The sequence below is a fragment of the Felis catus genome, chromosome C1 (assembly GCF_018350175.1).
Source record: "Felis catus isolate Fca126 chromosome C1, F.catus_Fca126_mat1.0, whole genome shotgun sequence".
NCBI lineage: Eukaryota > Metazoa > Chordata > Mammalia > Carnivora > Felidae > Felis > Felis catus.
Window position 1 is genome coordinate 91115479 of NC_058375.1, and position 18530 is coordinate 91134008.

At 38.3% G+C, this 18530-nt stretch overlaps 1 long non-coding RNA gene across 5 annotated transcripts in view; it reads right to left on the reverse strand.

Annotated features, from left to right (window-relative positions):
- The window catches only part of LOC109502511, a 242675-nt gene extending 225330 nt beyond the window's left edge, over window positions 1–17345 (reverse strand). For 4 of the 5 annotated variants that reach the window (XR_006582802.1, XR_006582799.1, XR_006582800.1 and 1 more), the window contains exon 1: window positions 17101–17345. This is a non-coding gene — a long non-coding RNA (uncharacterized LOC109502511). Of the gene's footprint in view, window positions 1–9081; window positions 9251–17100 lie in introns of all 5 variants that reach the window. The other variant, XR_006582801.1, reaches the window with a different exon arrangement.
- Between the last annotated feature and the right edge of the window lie 1185 nt (window positions 17346–18530).

An 18530-nucleotide genomic window follows, 5' to 3' on the forward strand; every position in this document is an offset into this window, starting at 1 on the left:
AAAAGACAGTCTCTTTAACAAATGGTGCTGGCAGAACTGGACAGCAACATGCAGAAGATTGAAACTAGACCACTTTCTCACACCATTCACAAAAATAAACTCAAAATGGATAAAGGACCTGAATGTGAGACAGGAAACCATCAAAACCCTAGAGGAGAAAGCAGGAAAAGACCTCTCTGACCTCAGCCGTAGCAATTTCTTACTTGACACATCCCCAAAGGCAAGGGAATTAAAAGCAAAAATGAACTACTGGGACCTTATGAAGATCAAAAGCTTCTGCACGGCGAAGGAAACAACCAACAAAACTAAAAGGCAACCAACAGAATGGGAAAATATATTTGCAAATGACATATCGGACAAAGGGCTAGTATCCAAAATCTATAAAGAGCTCACCAAACTCCACACCCGAAAAACAAATAACCCAGTGAAGAAATGGGCAGAAAACATGAATAGACACTTCTCTAAAGAAGTGCCATCCGGATGGCCAACAGGCACATGAAAAGATGTTCAACGTCACTCCTCATCAGGGAAATACAAATCAAAACCACACTCAGATATCACCTCACGCCAGTCAGAGTGGCCAAAATGAACAAATCAGGAGACTATAGATGCTGGAGAGGATGTGGAGAAACGGGAAACCTCTTGCACTGTTGGTGGGAATGCAAATTGGTGCAGCAACTCTGGAAAACAGTGTGGAGGTTCCTCAAAAAATTAAAAATAAACCTACCCTATGACCCAGCAATAGCACTGCTAGGAATTTATCCAAGGGATACAGGAGTACTGATGCATAGGGGCACTTGTACCCCAATGTTCATAGCAGCACTCTCAACAATAGCCAAATTATGGAAAGAGCCTAAACGTCCATCAACTGATGAATGGATAAAGAAATTGTGGTTTATATACACAATGGAGTACTACGTGGCAATGAGAAAGAATGAAATATGGCCCTTTGTAGCAACATGGATGGAACTGGAGAGTGTGATGCTAAGTGAAATAAGCCATACAGAGAAACACTGATACCATATGGTTTCACTCTTATGTGGATCCTGAGAAACTTAACAGAAACCCATGGGGGAGGGGAAGAAAAAAAAAAAAGAGGTTAGAGTGGGAGAGAGCCAAAGCATAAGAGACTCTTAAAAATTGAGAACAAACTGAGGGTTGATGGAGGGTGGGAGGGAGGGGAGGGTGGGTGATGGGTATTGAGGAGGGCACCTGTTGGGATGAGCACTGGGTGTTGTATGGAAACCAATTTGACAATAAACTTCATATATTGAAAAAAAATAAAATAAATAAAATAATTTCCAACCAGAAAAAAAAATACCTCATCTATTTTCAACTGATCCAGCTGGCACATCTCTTAGTAAATGAATTATCTTGGGCATCTGGGTGGGTCAGTCAGTTAGGTGTCCAGCTCTTGATTTCAGTTCAGGTCATGATCTCATGGTTTGTGAGTTCGAGCCCCATGTCGGACTCTGGGCTGACAGTGCAGGCCCTGCTTGGATTTCTCTCTTTCTCCCTCTCTCTCTGCCCCTCCCCCTGCTCCCTCAAACACATGCTCACTCGCTCTCTCGCTCTCTCTCTCCCCCCACCCCAATCTCTCAAAATAAATAAATAAGTGGATTTTCTCAATCTTTGGAGCTCCACTTTTCCATTATGAACACATAATTTTGATAATCCTAAACCATTCCCTAGCAATAACGTCATCTAGCAACCAGCTGGATTTATTATTATTATTATTGTTATTATTATTATTTATTCATTTTGAGAGAGAGAGAAAGAGAAAGCACAAGTGAGGGAGGGGTAGAGAGAGAATCCCAAGCAGGCTTCGCAATGTCAGTGCAGGGGTCAATGCAGGGCTCAAATCCATGACCTGAGCTAAAGTCAGCTGCTTAACCAATTGAGCAACCCAGGCGCCCTCCCAATCAAGTTCTTAAATGAACATATCCTCCTTTCTCTTTCATAGCCTATACCTTATATGGAGAAACAAGAACCCAAAGCTTCATAGACTCTAGACAGTCTCCCTAGGTCTTTTTCAGCAGTTTTACTCATCCTTTAAAAATAGTAAAATTAAGGGCACCTGGGTGGCTCAGTTAAGTATCCAACTCAGCTCAGGTCATGTTCTTGCAGTCTGTGAGTTCTAGCCCAGTGTCAGGCTCTGTGCTGACAGCTCAGAGCCTGGAGCTTGCTTCAGATTCTGTGCCTCCCTCTCTCTCTTCCCCTTCCTAGCTCACACCCTGTCTCTGTCTCTCTCAAAAATAAATAAACATTTTAAAAAATAGTAAAATCAGAATAATCTTCTACAGCTTTCACCATGTCTCCTGTGTAATTGCTCCAAAGACATAGTCCTCTTTCTAGTTAGCCATTTCAGAACTGCATTTAGCACTCTCTTGTTCAATATTTTGACCGTTAATCAATCTGATATAAAGTTGTCTGGTTCATGCACCATTTATTCAATACCTGTGGTGTGATACTAAGCAAGAGTGTTAAAAAGAGGAAATAGAAAGTTTCCGCTTTCAGTGGATTCTCAGCCTAAGTTTCAGTGGAAACTTAGCAAAAAGCCTTATATGGCAGTACATTTTAAGATTATGAACTCTGTGGGACAGGCAATTTGAAGATAGACCAAGAACTGAACTGTTCAGTCCATAGGCTGAGGAATTCATTTTACGATGTTATTAATCTGCATCTTGTTGGAAGAATAAAACAAAGTTGTTAGGTTTCATAAGACCTCAGTTAAGAAATATCCACTCAAGGAATGTGTGCTGCAGCAACTGGGGAAAAGCAATTCAATTAGCTATGTTTTTGCAACGGGGATTCTTAAGTCCTGGATCTTATGAGGTTAAAACAGTCCATTAATTATGTTCAGTTTGGGTTCATCTTCCTATACCACTTTATTCTGTCATGGGGCATATACCAATTAAAATGCATACACATTGTTTTTATGAACACATTAAAAGGAAATGACAATCACTAATGCAAAACCAAAACAACTAAGTTGCTCTGCTGTGATTGGCTGTGGAGGGGGCATTGTATGAGATTTTGCAGCCTCAAGCAGATCTGCTGATGGACTCCATCCCCTGGCAAAAACACTGAGGAGGACTCTAATAGATATTACATCTGCACATACGCTGTTGGCCGTCCTTCCTTCACGCTTATTCAGCCCTAGCTGACTTTGCACATCTGTTGTAATTTGGTGAATAATAATAAATACACTTCTGCAATGTGTAATGCTTCAAGGCACACTCAACTAAAAAATCATTTAGGCAACTGAGATTGGGGAAACAATCACCTGGTATCAGGGACCACCTCACTGCAGCCATCTTGTGCCAGACTAGGTGTTTGGAAGGCCAGGTCCTGATCTAATATTTCTCTTCCCTTACTGAAAGCTCCTAGGGAACGATATCTCTTCATTTCTCTGCCTCAATTGTTCATCTGAAGAGTTAAATCCCCTGTGTCAGTTGCTTCAGAGTGCTTATACACATTAACTGAGGTTCTCCTTTTTTTTTTTTAAGTACTCAAAAAGTCTCTCACAAGTCTATAGGGATAAAATTTCCTCCAGAGTTTTATTGACCACAACCTCATTTTTATATTCCTTAAATGAAGTGGTTTTCCATAGCACCACACAAATTATCAGTGCCATTCAAGGAACAGATTTAAAATTCCTATTACTAGTTCATCAGCCTGAAGTTGTCTTCTGAAACAGAGATCATAATGTTTTGATCACCCATCAAAAGATATTAAGGTAGCATTTAACAATCTTCTCAAATGTGCATGCTAGTCAAGGAAACCTCAGAGATTTGGTTGCAACTAAAAACCACAGTTTCAGGAAACTTTGTATTTCTTCTTTCTTGTCAATAGGTGGTTTTACTTTTCCCTTCATTACTAAAGCATTCTCTGACAAATAGCTGTATTACCATCAAGTGATAAAAACAAACCATCTTCTACCATTATTCTATGCCCATGGAAATGTCTTCTGCTGTTGACTCATTGCAAATTAACTCAATGGTGCTGAAATTAATCACACTCTTTATCTCTAGAAAAAATAGGAACTCCTTGCCTTTTTGTCATTGGTACCATGAGGAGCCCAACATAACTTTTGCATCATTTATAGTGCTCTGTAGTTGCCATAATAGGTCTAATTAGTATACTGGATTTTGTTTTCCAAGAGCTTCCATATTTTTAATGGGTTTGCTCTCTTGTTAAATGCTCTAAATGACTTTGCACAAAGACCAACTCCCAACAGAGACAGACTACCTATCAGTAAAAAAGACTACTAACCTCAGAATGTTTTCCCCCATGATTTTAAGTTCAAATATTTAGAATATATCACCAAAACAAGCAAATAACCTACACAGTGAAATTTCAAATCTCTTAAGAACATACTTTGTATGATTTTAAGTTTAAATATTTAGAAGTGAGCTTTTAGCAGTATAAAGTGTTCTGTTAAAAACAGACATAAAATGCTAATATTGGCTCAAGAGGCATTTTCTAAATTACTACAGCCAAAATGTTAAATAACAATAATATCTTATAACTAAAAAGAACTTCAACTGCTTTCATAAGCATTACTCATCCTAATGAATCTCAAATGTTTCAATAAATAGTGGAATATAGATGCTTTAAAGATTCTTATGCAGAGATAAATATTCTCTTTATCTCTTTTCAATGACATGTTTACAATTCTTTACAAGTTGGGTAGAACATAAGGATTGGTAGAAATTCTGACAATTTGTTTCAGGAAATCATTTGATTCCATATGTCACTGCAGAAGAACCACTGAAGGAAGATACAATATATGAGTACTTTGTTTTAAGGAAAGAAAAAAGAAATCAAAAGCTGCTCTCCATGGATCATATATTTGGGAAATGGAAACGAAAGGAAGAGAACCCACAAGTGCTTGTACATTTCAAAAAGAACACAATTAACTCGTGTTATGGGAGTGTCCACTGGGTGTCAGACACTGTTTTAGGTCCTATAGATACATTGGTGTACAAAAAATAACCTGTGAGAGAAGGTAATTTATATTCTAGTGGAAAAGACATCAACACACAAATAAATACACTAAATAAAGCATGAGATAGTACTGTGTTCACAAAGAAGAGCAAGATTCGGGGCTGCAGAGTAAGGAGACACTCTTAGAAAGTCCAGTCAAAAAAGACTCCAGAAAGTTAAAAGATTAAATAAATCCTGACTGAAGTAAGGGAAAGAGAGATGTGGGTATCTGGGGTAGATGGATTCTTGGACCAGGAAACGAATACAAATTCCCTAAAGCCAGAGAGTGATTAACATATTCAAGGAACAGAACTGAGGCACTTGTAACTAGAACACAATGGGGAATCCATCTTCTATTAGAATTCATGTCGCCATGACTGTTACATTGCCCCACACTGGGCAAAAATGCCTATTGCCCAACACAATGCAAAAAGAGAAAAGCCTTTGAACAAAATGCATAAGCATACTGAGTAAAAATCAATAATCTGAACAATATGCAGAACACATTTATGTCAAGGAAAAAACAGTACTGTGATTTATAAAACAAAAACAAAGGCACTGCTTTTTTTTCTGATGCCTTAGAAAATTAACGCATTTTCTCTGAAAAATTAAAATCCAAGTTATATTTAATGTGAAACGAAAAAAAAAATTCTTACAAATCCTCTCATTACTTGTGAGAAATCAGAATACAGACCTCACAATCTGATAAAACTAGACTCATTCTTAAGCTCCCTTACGCATTATTAATACAGCTGCTGTCTCTTGAGTGTGTGTTTTATAATAACCAGGTAAAAGACACTCGATTATATATTTTGACATTGGGGTTTCCACAATCTTGGTTTTTACAAGATCCAAACAAAACACTTTTTTTTTTAATTTTTTTTTTCAACGTTTATTTATTTTTGGGACAGAGAGAGACAGAGCATGAACGGGGGAGGGGCAGAGAGAGAGGGAGACACAGAATCGGAAACAGGCTCCAGGCTCTGAGCCATCAGCCCAGAGCCCGACGCGGGGCTCGAACTCACGGACCACGAGATCGTGACCTGGCTGAAGTCGGACGCTTAACCGACTGCGCCACCCAGGCGCCCCCAAACAAAACACTTTTAAAAACAATTTTTTAGAATACTTTACTTTAGGGTTGCCTGGGTGGCTCAGTCAGTTGAGCATCTGACTCGATTTCAGTTCAGGTCATGATCCTAGGGTCATGGCATCGAGCCCCACGTCAGGCTCCACGCTGAGTATGGAACCTACTTGGGATTTTCTCTCTCTCTCCCTCTGCCCTTCCCTGCTGCTTATGCACTCTCTCTCTCTCAAACATTAAAATATAAAAAAATAAAAGAATAATATATTTTACTTCATGTGTTTGCTATCTTTATAATCATTTATACAAATTTATTCTATCATAGGTGATGGATGGACAGATGGATAGACAGATGGACAGGTGATAGATAAATAGATGACAGATGAATTAAAGTATACGTATATTGATTTTATGAACATTAAATGGCAATCATAATTATTTTTGCAAAACTAAAATAAGGTGTACTTATGTTAATTGCTTTGAAAGTCTTTTATGAGATTTTCTCTATCATTTATCTCATCTAAAGAATATTTAGGGGTTGCCTGAGTGGCTCAGTTCATTGAGCATCCTACTGTTGATTTTAGCTCAGGTCATGATCTCACAGTTCATGAGATTGAGCCCCGTCTATGTCTCTGTGCTGATGGTGCAGAGCCTGCTTAAGATTCTCTCTCTCCCTCTCTCTGTCCCTCCCCTTCTCTCTCCCTCTCTCTCAAAATAAGTAAATAAACATTTAAAAAAATAAATTAATTAACAATATTTGGTAGTAAAGTGAGAAGAGACAAAAAAAATTCTGCTTAAGAGTAGACTACAGACATTATGTAGTTCTGGCTTGCCACTTACCAGCTACGTGACTTCCACAAGGTACCGAACTTACCTGAGCCTTAGTACTCTTTGGTAAAACCAAAATAACAAGTCCTTATTGTTTTAAACATATGCCATCAACAGCCATGGCACATTAACAAACATCTAATAAGGCACTCAAAAAATGATGCCTATTTAAGTAGTAGTAGTAGTGGTAGTAATTTTTTACTATAGTAAGTTTTTACTACCCTTGTCACTATTACTAATCACTTGTAAGTCTCACTTTGTTGATAGCAGCACAAAAAGACAATGCCCCAGGTGAAACTGTAATACTGGCCCCTGCCAGGGTCTACTGGATACTTTAGAGAAAGACCTGCTCAACCTTGCATTATTAACTGACCTTATGGCAGATGGCAATTTGTGATAAGATTAATCCTGGGAATCATGCTGTGTTGCTATATCATTATTTGATGGTGAAGGCCATGCTAGCACAGAACAAATAGTGACCAACCATCTGCAGATTTATAAACTCAGTGAAGGAAAATAATAAAGAAGGTTATTCTCATAACATTTTAGTATAAGAGTTCTTTTATAACAAAGAAATGTTAATGACTTAACATGTCCCTCCGATAAATAACAGTTGTACCTTTTTATGACTTCCATTTTGAGAAAATCACATTAAGAAAAGGGTTCTATAACTTATGTAAACACTTCTTAAAGGACATTTATTTTATCAATCATAATAACTGTAAATACATTAATACATTGATGCACAAAATCCAGAATACATACAGGAATTTGTATGTTAAAATGCCATCTCAGGGGCGCCTGGGTGGCGCAGTCGGTTGAGCGTCCGACTTCAGCCAGGTCACGATCTCGCGGTCCGTGAGTTCGAGCCCCGCGTCAGGCTCTGGGCTGATGGCTCAGAGCCTGGAGCCTGTTTCCGATTCTGTGTCTCCCTCTCTCTCTGCCCATCCCCCGTTCATGCTCTGTCTCTCTCTGTCCCAAAAATAAATAAACGTTGAAAAAAAAAATGCCATCTCAAATCCATGGGGGAAATATAGATTATCCAAAAAAAGGTTTTGAGCCAACTTGGTAATTGTCTAGAACAAAATGAAGTTGGTTCCACACTTCACACATTAAAACAGGATTAATTTCCTAATTATCAGAAGTGAAGCAGCCAATATATTGTGTAACACTCTGCTTCCCCAGAAGCCCTCAACACTATCCACGTGGAGTCAAGACATAGCACATTCTGAATATAAGACCACCTTCAGTCTAATCAAGGTCAAGAGTCTAAAAATATACCTCCTAGGGCCTCTATCCCCTTGATCAGAAACTCACCCACCCCCCTGCTCTCCAGTTTAAACTCTTAAGTCCTGAAGGGGCTCCCTGCCTTAAACATTCTCAACTTATTTCATGAAGCATCTCTATTTATGACTACCACCACACTCAGAATACCCACACTCCAGTCACAGAATCCCTACATTCCCTTCTCTGTCTCATTCTCCCAGGCCATCCAGTGGCCAAAACTCTTCTACTCCACCCTTTGAAATTCCTTGCTCTGTTAACAGCAAAATCCTCTTCCCTTCACCTTCTTCACCTAACTGAAACCTGGCTCTGCCCAGTGGACCCTGCATTCTCTACAGCTCTCTCAAGTGATGGCTGGTTTTGACCCATAACTCTAGTGCCACCAGGCTATCAGTGAGCTGAGTGATAGAGGTCACCCTCAGTCCTTATTGCTGCTTTCAGACTGTTCCTTCCTTAAACACCCCAGTTCTGAACCTATTGTCATCAGACTACATCACTAATTACTCCTCATTTTTGCTGACCTATTGTATGAACTGGATTATTTCCCCTAATTTCTCAATAATTACATCCCCTGATGTTATCCTTTTAAAATATGCCCTATTTATCATTCTGCTCAAACCTCTTCAGTGATTCCTCATTTCACTCAAGTAAAAGCTAAAGCCTTTACAAGGGTCTAGAAAGCTCTGATTTCCTCTTCAACTATCTCCCATTCATTTCACTCCAGTCCCACTGGCTTCTTGCTCTTTCTCAGGAATGTTCCTGACCTAGAGCCTCAACCTAGCACTTTCATCTCCCTGAGGTCTGCATGAAAGTCCCTCCCTTCTTTCCTTTGCTCAGATGTTACCTTCTCAATGAGGTCTGTACCAGTTACCTTATTTGAAATTGCAACTTATACCCACCACTTGGTATTCTGGTTCCTCTCAATGGATTATTCCTATTTTAATTTTAACAGCATTCATCACTTTCTGACATGTTATGTAATTTACTCATTTTGTTGTTGTTGTTATTGTTGTTGTTGTTGTTGTTGTTGTTGTTTCTAATCCATCTCCTTCCACTAGAAGGTGAACTCTATAAAGGCAAAGATATTTGTCTGTCTTGATCACTGATACATTCCAAGTACTTAAAATAGTTCCTAGTACATGAGAGACACTCAATAAACATCTGTTTAATGAATGAATCAACCAATCAAACACAAATTTAAATGTTAAAAAAATTAAATTATAAAATGGTGGAAGAAAATTGTGCTTTAGGCTGGGGGCAGGAGACAGGGCTTTTGTAGGAAAGGGCTTTCAATTGTATCTCAAAACCCCAAATCCATACAAAGATAAATAAATGTGAATGAATACTAAAAAAACAAAAAACAAAAAACAAAAAAAAAACAGAAAAACACCATAAGCCAACAAAAATCTCAAACCACCAAACAGCAATTTTATTTTTATAGTACAGATAAATGTTTATTCTTGTCAAACAAATCTAACAACCCAGTGAAAAAATAGGTAAGGGCTATCAACATATAGTTCATAGATAAATGGAAATAATCATGGCTTTAACCATAGGAAAAGGTGTCCAACTACTCTCATAATGCAAATTAAATCTGTCCTGAGATACCACATTTACACATCAGACTGACAAAATCCAAAAGCTTGATAAATTGAGAATTCTAATAGCACTCTCACACATTACTGCTGAAAGTATAAACTGCTAAAACTTCTGTGGAAGGCAATTTACCAAAATCTGACAAAATCACAAATGCATAGACCTTTGGACCTCATTATTATCACTTCTGGGGATTTATAATACACAAATCTGTTTGGATACATATGACATAAGGTCTGTTAGAGGTTTTTTGTTGGGAGGTAGCATGTCCTAGTAAAACACTGGACACAAACCAGATGTTCATCAGTAAGACCTTAGTTACATAAAGGCTGGCATCTCCATCAACTGAAATACCGTTCAACTGTACAAAACAATATGGAACTCTGTACTTTGATATGGCAAAAGCTCTAAGATGTAATGTTAAGTGTAAAGTAAAAGAAGTAGAACAATGGTAACTTGTGTTTAAGAAAAGGAGAAATAAGAATATTTATATTTGTATTTACTTACATGTATATAAACATGGCAGGATACATAAAAAAATTAATAAAAGTAGTTACCTGTAGACTTTGGAGGTAGGGATTGGGGAAACAGGAAGAAAAGGTAGGAATAAAGCTTTTCACTGTGTATCTTTTTGCATTTTAATATAATTTTGAACTATGAAAACATATTATGTATCCTAAAAATCAAATGATGGAAAACAGTTGCAGAAAAATAGATCATAAGAAAATCATATCAGCACTACATCATTGAAATGCCAACTAACTTCATTTTATAAACACCCTGATTGAACATTTTGTAGATAACAAATATGAAACCAGAGAGGAAAAAACATTTCTCCATTTTGACTCCAGGAAGATTGTGGTGAGGGAGGAACAGGAACTGGTAAAGAATTCATTATTGTTATTTATTAGCTACTGTAGACCTGCAAACATGTCAGGACTCCAAATAAAACAAGGCAAGAAGCAGTATTAGCATCAAAAACAACCAGTAACAGTGAGCAATACCACTTTCAGAATGAATAAACAGGTGTATAGCCACTTAAAGCTTAATTTCTACATAATAGGAACAAATAGATAAATAAAAGAGAAGCCTTCCCACTGAGAGCGAGAGAAATTGGACCACGGAGCAGTAGCACAGCACTATTGTTGAAATATCAATCAAGATAGTGGGTGATGAAAACAGAAAGAAAATGTAGAACTGGAGAAAACCGTCCTTATATTTAGTATCTGTCAATTCCTTTCTATGCACAATTCAAGGCCCTCGTGTGAAAACAGATCTCCACACCAATGCTCCCACCTTTGGGTCCAAAAGTGTATATATGGTTAAAAAGTGGTGAGTATGGACAATCAGATTTCCCCCACTATATTTCCAAACAGAAGTTCACCAAAATCTGAAAAATCAAAGGAGAACCAAATGAAATTAAAAAAAAAAAAAATTGAAGAAGAATGGAGGAATGCATGTAATTGAGAATAATTTACCTAAAGAAGAAAGTGATCAGAGAAAGAGCAAGTAGATTCAGCATCAACTAGAATATATAGTATTTGATTATCAATCATTTTAGACCTTTGGGAATGATAGAATGAAAATAAGACACAGACACTCCCTTCAAGGATCTTAGGAGATAGGACATACACAATGAAACAAAATTTGTAAACGTGCTGTTTGTGGGTAGAGCAGCATAGAAATATATTATAGGATAATATTTCTATATTAAAAGTATATACAAAAATCTGGATTTTCAAAACTTCTCCTCAAAATTTGGGACATAGAGGTTTACCAAGTGTTGAGAAGAGGAAGTTTTTCAGGTTCCATGGGATATATTTTATCCTGAGAACAGAGGAAGCTTAGAACAAGACAAAAAGCAATGTTGAGAGGTATATTAGTCAGCTTGGGTTGTCATAACAAAATAGCATGAACTGGATGACTTAAATACAGTAATTTATTTTTTCACAGCTCTGGAGGCTGAAAGTCTGAGATCAGGGTACCAGCATGATAAGGTGTTGGTAAAAGCTCTCTTCTTTGTTCTGTCAACTCACATGAGCAAGAGATGGCAATCTGTCTCTGTCTCTGTCTCATGTCTGTCTTTCCCTTCTTATAAGGCACTAAGCCCAACATAAGACTTTCACCTCTCATGAATTAATCTAAACCTAATTACCTCTGAAAGGCCCCATCTCCAAACACCATGGCATCATGGGGTAAGGCTTCAACAGGTGAATTTGCGAGGACAAAAACATTCTGTCCACACAAGGGGCCAAGGTAAACTGCTTGCTGGCTAAGAAATTTGCATGGAAATTATGGAAAGCTTGTAGGAAGAGATAGGATTTTTCAAGTATCTCTTTTTCCTCTTTCGTATTTTAAATTTGGTGTACAGATCTTCTTTTACTTACAATGGGATTGCAACCTAATAACCTCATCATAAGTAGAAAATATACTTCAAAAATGCATTTGGGGGGCCTGGGTGTCTCAGTTGGTTAAACGACTGATGTCAGCTCAGGTCATGATCTCACGTTTTGGGAGTCTGAGCCCTGCATTGGGCTCTGTGATGACAGTTGGGAGCCTAGAGCCTGCTTCAGATTCTGTGTCTCCCTTTCTCTCTGCCCTTCCCCCGGTCCTCCCTCCCTCCCTCTCTCTCTCCCTCTCTCTCTCTCCCTCTCTCTCTCTCCCTCTCTCTCTCTCCCTCTCTCTCTCTCCCTCTCTCTCTCTCCCTCTCTCTCTCTCCCTCTCTCTCTCTCTCTCTCTCTCTCTCAAATAAACATTTAAAAAAACATTTTTAAGAATGCACTTAATACATCTAACCTACCACACATCATAGCTTAATATAGTCTACCTCAATTTTGCTCAGAACATTTACATTAGCCTACACTTGGAAAAAATCATCTAACACAAAGCGTACTTGTTTTAAAAAGCTTATTATTTTAAGAGAGAGGGTGTGTGAGCAGGGGAGGGACAGAGAGAGAGAGAAAGAGAATCCCAAGCAGGCCCCTAGCACATAGCCTGATGTGAGGCTCAATCCCACGAACCTTGAGGTCATGACCTGAGCCGAAACCAAGAGCTGGATACTGAACTGATGGAGCCACCCAGGTGCCCCTACCACAAAAGTAATGTATATTCCACTCCATACCAGTTATGTGCATAAAACTATGAGGGCAATTTCACAAACTCCATCAGAAAATTGGTCTTATTAATTTATATTTACTTCCCATTAAAAAAAAACGCAGTGCTTTTAGTGAACAGAGGTTCAGAATCTAGTCGATAATATGACAGATAAAATTAGTTTATTAATTAATTTAGTGATGCTAATACTGTCAAATGAGGTCACAAGTTTTTCTTTAAAATTAATTACCTGTGCATATTCTTTAGCAAGATGAAAGCATTTCACTTATTTTGCAAAACAGCTGTTAAATTTCTAATTTTTTAAAACATGCTGCTAAAAAATCTGCTTTTGCCCATAAAAGGCACCATATTTACATCTCTATTATTCTCCATTCCAGCACCTTATTTTGAAAGCAGGTGGTCTGCGTTTCATAATTAGCAAAATACTAAAATTAGTCATCAAAATGCAACTTTGTCAAGTTCCTAAAAGAAAGAATTTGTATCAGAAAACAGTCCGATCCATACTAATGATAGACCTCATAAAAGTCAGCTCTTTAGGGAACAGGGCCTCTCCCATGGCATACCAAGCCCAATGTTCTCTTCACAGGCCCTCACTATCATAGTCCCCAAAACTGGGTTTGGGATCAGGGTTAACCCTGATAAGGGACAGGATAAGGAGCTTGTCTGTGAAGCAATGCTAGCCCAAAATCTTATCATCTTTGTGAACCACTCCACAGATTGGAGAGCCACTTATTAGCCATAGCTCTGCCATTTGTCTGCTTTGGCCACTTAATCACTCTGAAATTCAGTTCCCCAATCTGCAAAAGTAATACGATAATAATGCCTGTTTTACCTAGAATTATTATTAATTAAATTCTTAGCACAGTATCCTACAAAAACGAGGCACTTAGGTGCAGGTCAAAAGGCAAACAGAATACATGAATTCACGTTCTCCCCTTCCTGAAACCATCTCATAATGGTGGTGTTTTATTTGTTTTCCTTTGCTTTAAGACACAAAGCTACAAAGACAAAGAGAACAGCAGAGTTAGAGAAAAATAACAAACATTTTGAAGCCAGAAAGTAAATACGTGACAAATGGTAACTGACAGCAGGCACAGGAAGGCAAAATGCAAAACAGGTAAGGGGGCTTTCAGAAGCAGCCTCATTTATACCATGTGACTGCACCACTCCCACCCCTGCCTGAGGTGTAGGTGAAAATAAAGTCAAAATATGAAAATTGGTGGAAAATCCTTTTAAGAACCAGTTATCCCACCATTACAAAACCAGATTAGCTGGGTGACCCCTTTTCCCTGGTGAATGTTTACATTGTGAGTGCTGCACCCCCAATGTTCTTACCCCCTGCCCTTCACAGAAGTTGAAAGTCAGGCAGATAGATAATTCATCTGGCAGGAGATTGCAAGAGACTTCTCAGAACTATGTGAACTCTACTGTGAAAGACGGGAACCAAAACAAACAAAACTGAAAATGCTTCTCAGAAGAAACAAACTATGCAAGGAAAAGAAAATTTCAAAATATTATTGAGACCTTTGGAAATACAATAAAAGATAATGCATCTATGAAAAAGAAACCAAAATACTACAAAAAATAATAATAGTATCAGGGAACAAAGAAGAGCTTTCCCAGTAAATAGAGTAAGTGAAGACCCCTTGATGAAGATTTCCAAAATCTCTATAAATGGCCATCTGTGTCTTCTACCCCTGATACCCTGCTTTTATGTCCCTTCTTTATATTCATCCCCCTTGACTCTCCATTCTGATTTAGATATCTCTTACCTGTGTACTAAACACATCCTATACATATCTTTCACAGCACATAAACAGTCTGTTTGTCTGTTTGTCTATATCCTATACTAGCGTCTGAAGTTTCTGCAGAGAAGGGATTGAATATTCCCAACACATAGCATAGTGTCTGGCATATTAGTAGGTGCTCAATAAATATTTGTCATATAGATAAATGAATGAATGAATGAACTGCCATCACCAGCTTGGTCTGTCTCCAGAATTGATAATTCCAAAAGCCCATTATTAGCTTTGCTGAACCCCCTTATTAAACTCATATATGCCAATTCCTTGAAGAAGAAAAAAAAAACAGAAAAATATTTGGGTAGAGGAAGAAAGGGTGAATAAGATCTTCCCTTCAGTAAAGAACATCAACCAATACACAAGAACAACAACTCTATGGAGCACCCTTGGATTTCTATTTCTAATTTCAAAGGCAAATGCTCTCTTACTATAATTAAAATCTCAGTGTCCATCTGTATTTTTTAAAAAATTAACTGGTCATATTTGAAACTATTTTGCTCCTTGTGCTTCTGTATTTTCTTATGCTTCTACAGTATACAGGTATACTTGCATAATAAAAATTAATCTATATGCATAAAATATATAAAATAATATAAATTCAAATTAATGTTATAGCATACTTATTTTTTTTCAATTCCCACCTCTTAATAAAATGTACTTTGAACCAACAATGGTAAGGGTTCTCAATCCTCTTTCTGTATCATAAACTACATCTATCCTGGGTCCTCCCGGATATATAGAATCAATCCTATGGGAAGGAGACCCAGGCATGTGTATTTCTAACCAGCTACATAGGTGATCTGGTGCCCAGGCAGGTCTGAGAATCACCATTTATAGAACCCATGAAGGCTCATTAAAGATCCGTGATCTTAATCCAAGAACTCCACCCAATAATTGCATTCAGTGACTTCATTCATAACTTGTAGGTGGGAAAGTAATCATTAGCTCAGTAAGAGGAGGAGTGGAAGGAGAATACATAAAGAATAGAATTTCTCAGGGTGACTACTGAGCACAGCTTAATCCAGATCCAAGGTACCTATTAAGTGAAGACAATGAGTAAGATAGGATTTATCAGGCTTATTTCAAGTTTATCTTGCTTTTCTGTATTTCTAACTGCTAAGGAGTAATTTCTTAGAGGATTACCTCCATTAAAACCCACCCTCTTATCCTTTTTGCTAGTAAGTCTTTACAAAGTATATAAAACCTTATTCAGTTTTTAAGAAGCTAGTAAATCAAATGGATATTCAAGTTCATTTGCCTGGTGTCCTTTGCTAAGAGCTGACATTGAAATAAGAGCTTATAGCATATGCATTTGAGCTATTAAACCACGCCCGCTAACCATTTATCTTTTTTTTTCTGAACTCAAAAACTGAAATTCTGTTAGCCTGCCACTTTATTTTTCTTCACTATATTGCATTCAAATAGCATCAGTATTATATTAATGTAATAGATCATCTCTATAATTGACTGTGAATACTATCACTTTGCACCCTTCTAGAGTTATTAATTTCAGTATACTCATTGTGTTTTTGAATGTAGCTGCACAGTAAATAATGCAACACAAAGAAGCTTTAACCTATTCCCAAAGCCTACAACAAGGATATAAAGCCAGTGGTGTATTAGCTTAAAAAATAGATCAATCTTATCTTGTAAAAAGAAGATAAAAGATAGTTCTGTCAGAAAGGACAACCGTGCTCGAGGCTGTAAACCATACTTGAGAATATAAAGAGAAGCCTAGAAGCATGTGTTAAATTTTGCTTCCTGTCCTTGGAAAAAGTCTTCAAGTCAATGGACATTTTAAAAACAAAGAATGGATTCAATCATCCAGGTATTTCCTCATGGTGACTATGCTGAGAAAGCATCAGCTCAACAGTTGTTGGGAGTAACAACAATAACAATTATGTTGTCATTTCATAGCACCTTACAAAGGGCTTTAATATACATAAAAGTGAATTCTTAAGTACGGCCATTACACTATCCAATTATATCCTAAGGCATATAAAACTAAGCAGACCCCATAACAGTATTCATCACAAGAGTAGCACAATAGTTCCTCAAAATGGCAAAAGGTTCAATGCCAATTAAATATCTGCAGAGACGTAGGAAAGATATCTGGATAATACAAGAATTATCCTCGCCTTTTTGAAAAAGCACTCAGCATCATTTGCAAACCATAGATGAGCCTGGGTTAAAAAACTGAACAGTGGACAGTGAGTTCTTGGTATTGTTGGTTTGCACCTGTGGCAGCTTCTCAGGGGAAACCTGACAATGGCCCCCATTCAAAGAGGCCAAGGAAAGACTGAAGAAACAGGCCAGCCACTCCAGATTGGTAGATGGCAGGTTGAATAAGCAAGAGACCTTATAAGGTTTTTCTTGTGTTGCTGTGAAATGAACAGATCTCCTTACCTGCCTTCCAGAATCGTGAAAATTTGTATAGAGGCCTTAACTGGGTTTCTTCATCTGTCCCCTCCAGATGCTTTCAGCAACACATGCTCAAGGCTCTGTCCTTTTAAAATGGCTCTACCTAGAGACGCCTGGGTGGCTCAGTTAGCTTGGCTCAGATTATGATCTCACAGTTTATGAGCCCACGTAGGGCTCTGCACTGACAGAGCTGAGGCTGCTTGGAATTCTCTCTCTGTCCCTCTCTCTCTCTGCCCTTCCGCTCGCACTCTCTCTCTCTTTCTCAAAACAAATATATAAACATTTTTAAAAATCATAAAATAATAAAATAAAATAAAATAAAATAAAATAAAATAAAATAGCTCCACCTGTGGGAACAGTGAGCAGAGGGAACATTGCAAAGACAGGAGCCTCCCATTGTGGAGGTCCAGCTCCTCAGTCAATCAGTGGTCACATCTTGTCAATAACTTCCTCCAACACTTCACTCCTCTATACTGGCTCTTATAATCTCATAAGCCCCCCTCTTCTTTTTTTTTTTTTATTTTTTTTTAACGTTTATTTATTCTTGAGACAGAGAGAGACAGATCATGAACGGGGGAGGGGCAGAGAGAGAGGGAGACACGGAATCAGAAGCAGGCTCCAGGCTCTGAGCCATTAGCCCAGAGCCTGACGCGGGGCTCAACTCACAGACCGCGATATCGTGACCCGGGATGAAGTCAGACGCTCAACCGACTGAGCCACCCAGGCGCCCCAAGCCCCCCTCTTCTATAGTGTGACCTGAGCAGTCTGCAAGGTGTTTCATTAGCATGGAGGTGACTCCTTTGGCAGCTATCTGGCTGCCTGGAGGAAGATACCATACCAATAATACAGTTACATGCAAGAGAAAACACAGATTAAGACAACGATGCTCCAAATCAGTGACAGCTTTTTCCACCAAAAGCCCCGTGATCCATACCATTGATTTACTAAGTCCCCTAAGCTGGGTGTCAGATCACTCAGGACATTCACTGTGTCTCATATGATTTAATAAGGATGACACATTAGCATACTCATCAGGTATGAACACACAACCTTCTTTTTTGGATAATGACACAGGTACCTCTTGGCAAGGCAGCAGTAATGTTCAAAGCCATTCTATTTTGGAGGACAGCTTTTCTCATTAAAGACATTTCAGTGTTCAGTAAAGACAGGCTTGCTGGCTACCATTTAAGCCTTGTTGGGTGAATGTAGTAAGGGTTTCTGTGTACTGGTCCTCCAGGTCATTGGAGGGGACAAAGACGGCAGCCAAATGATTATACCAGTGGAAAACAGAATATGCCCATTTGACCTTGCAAAGAGGAAGGTTGCCAATTTTCACTACCATGGGGCAGATTCTCCCCTGTGCCCACCAAAAACCTAGGCTGCAGTGGCCCAACCAACCAGGTGGAAGCCATGGC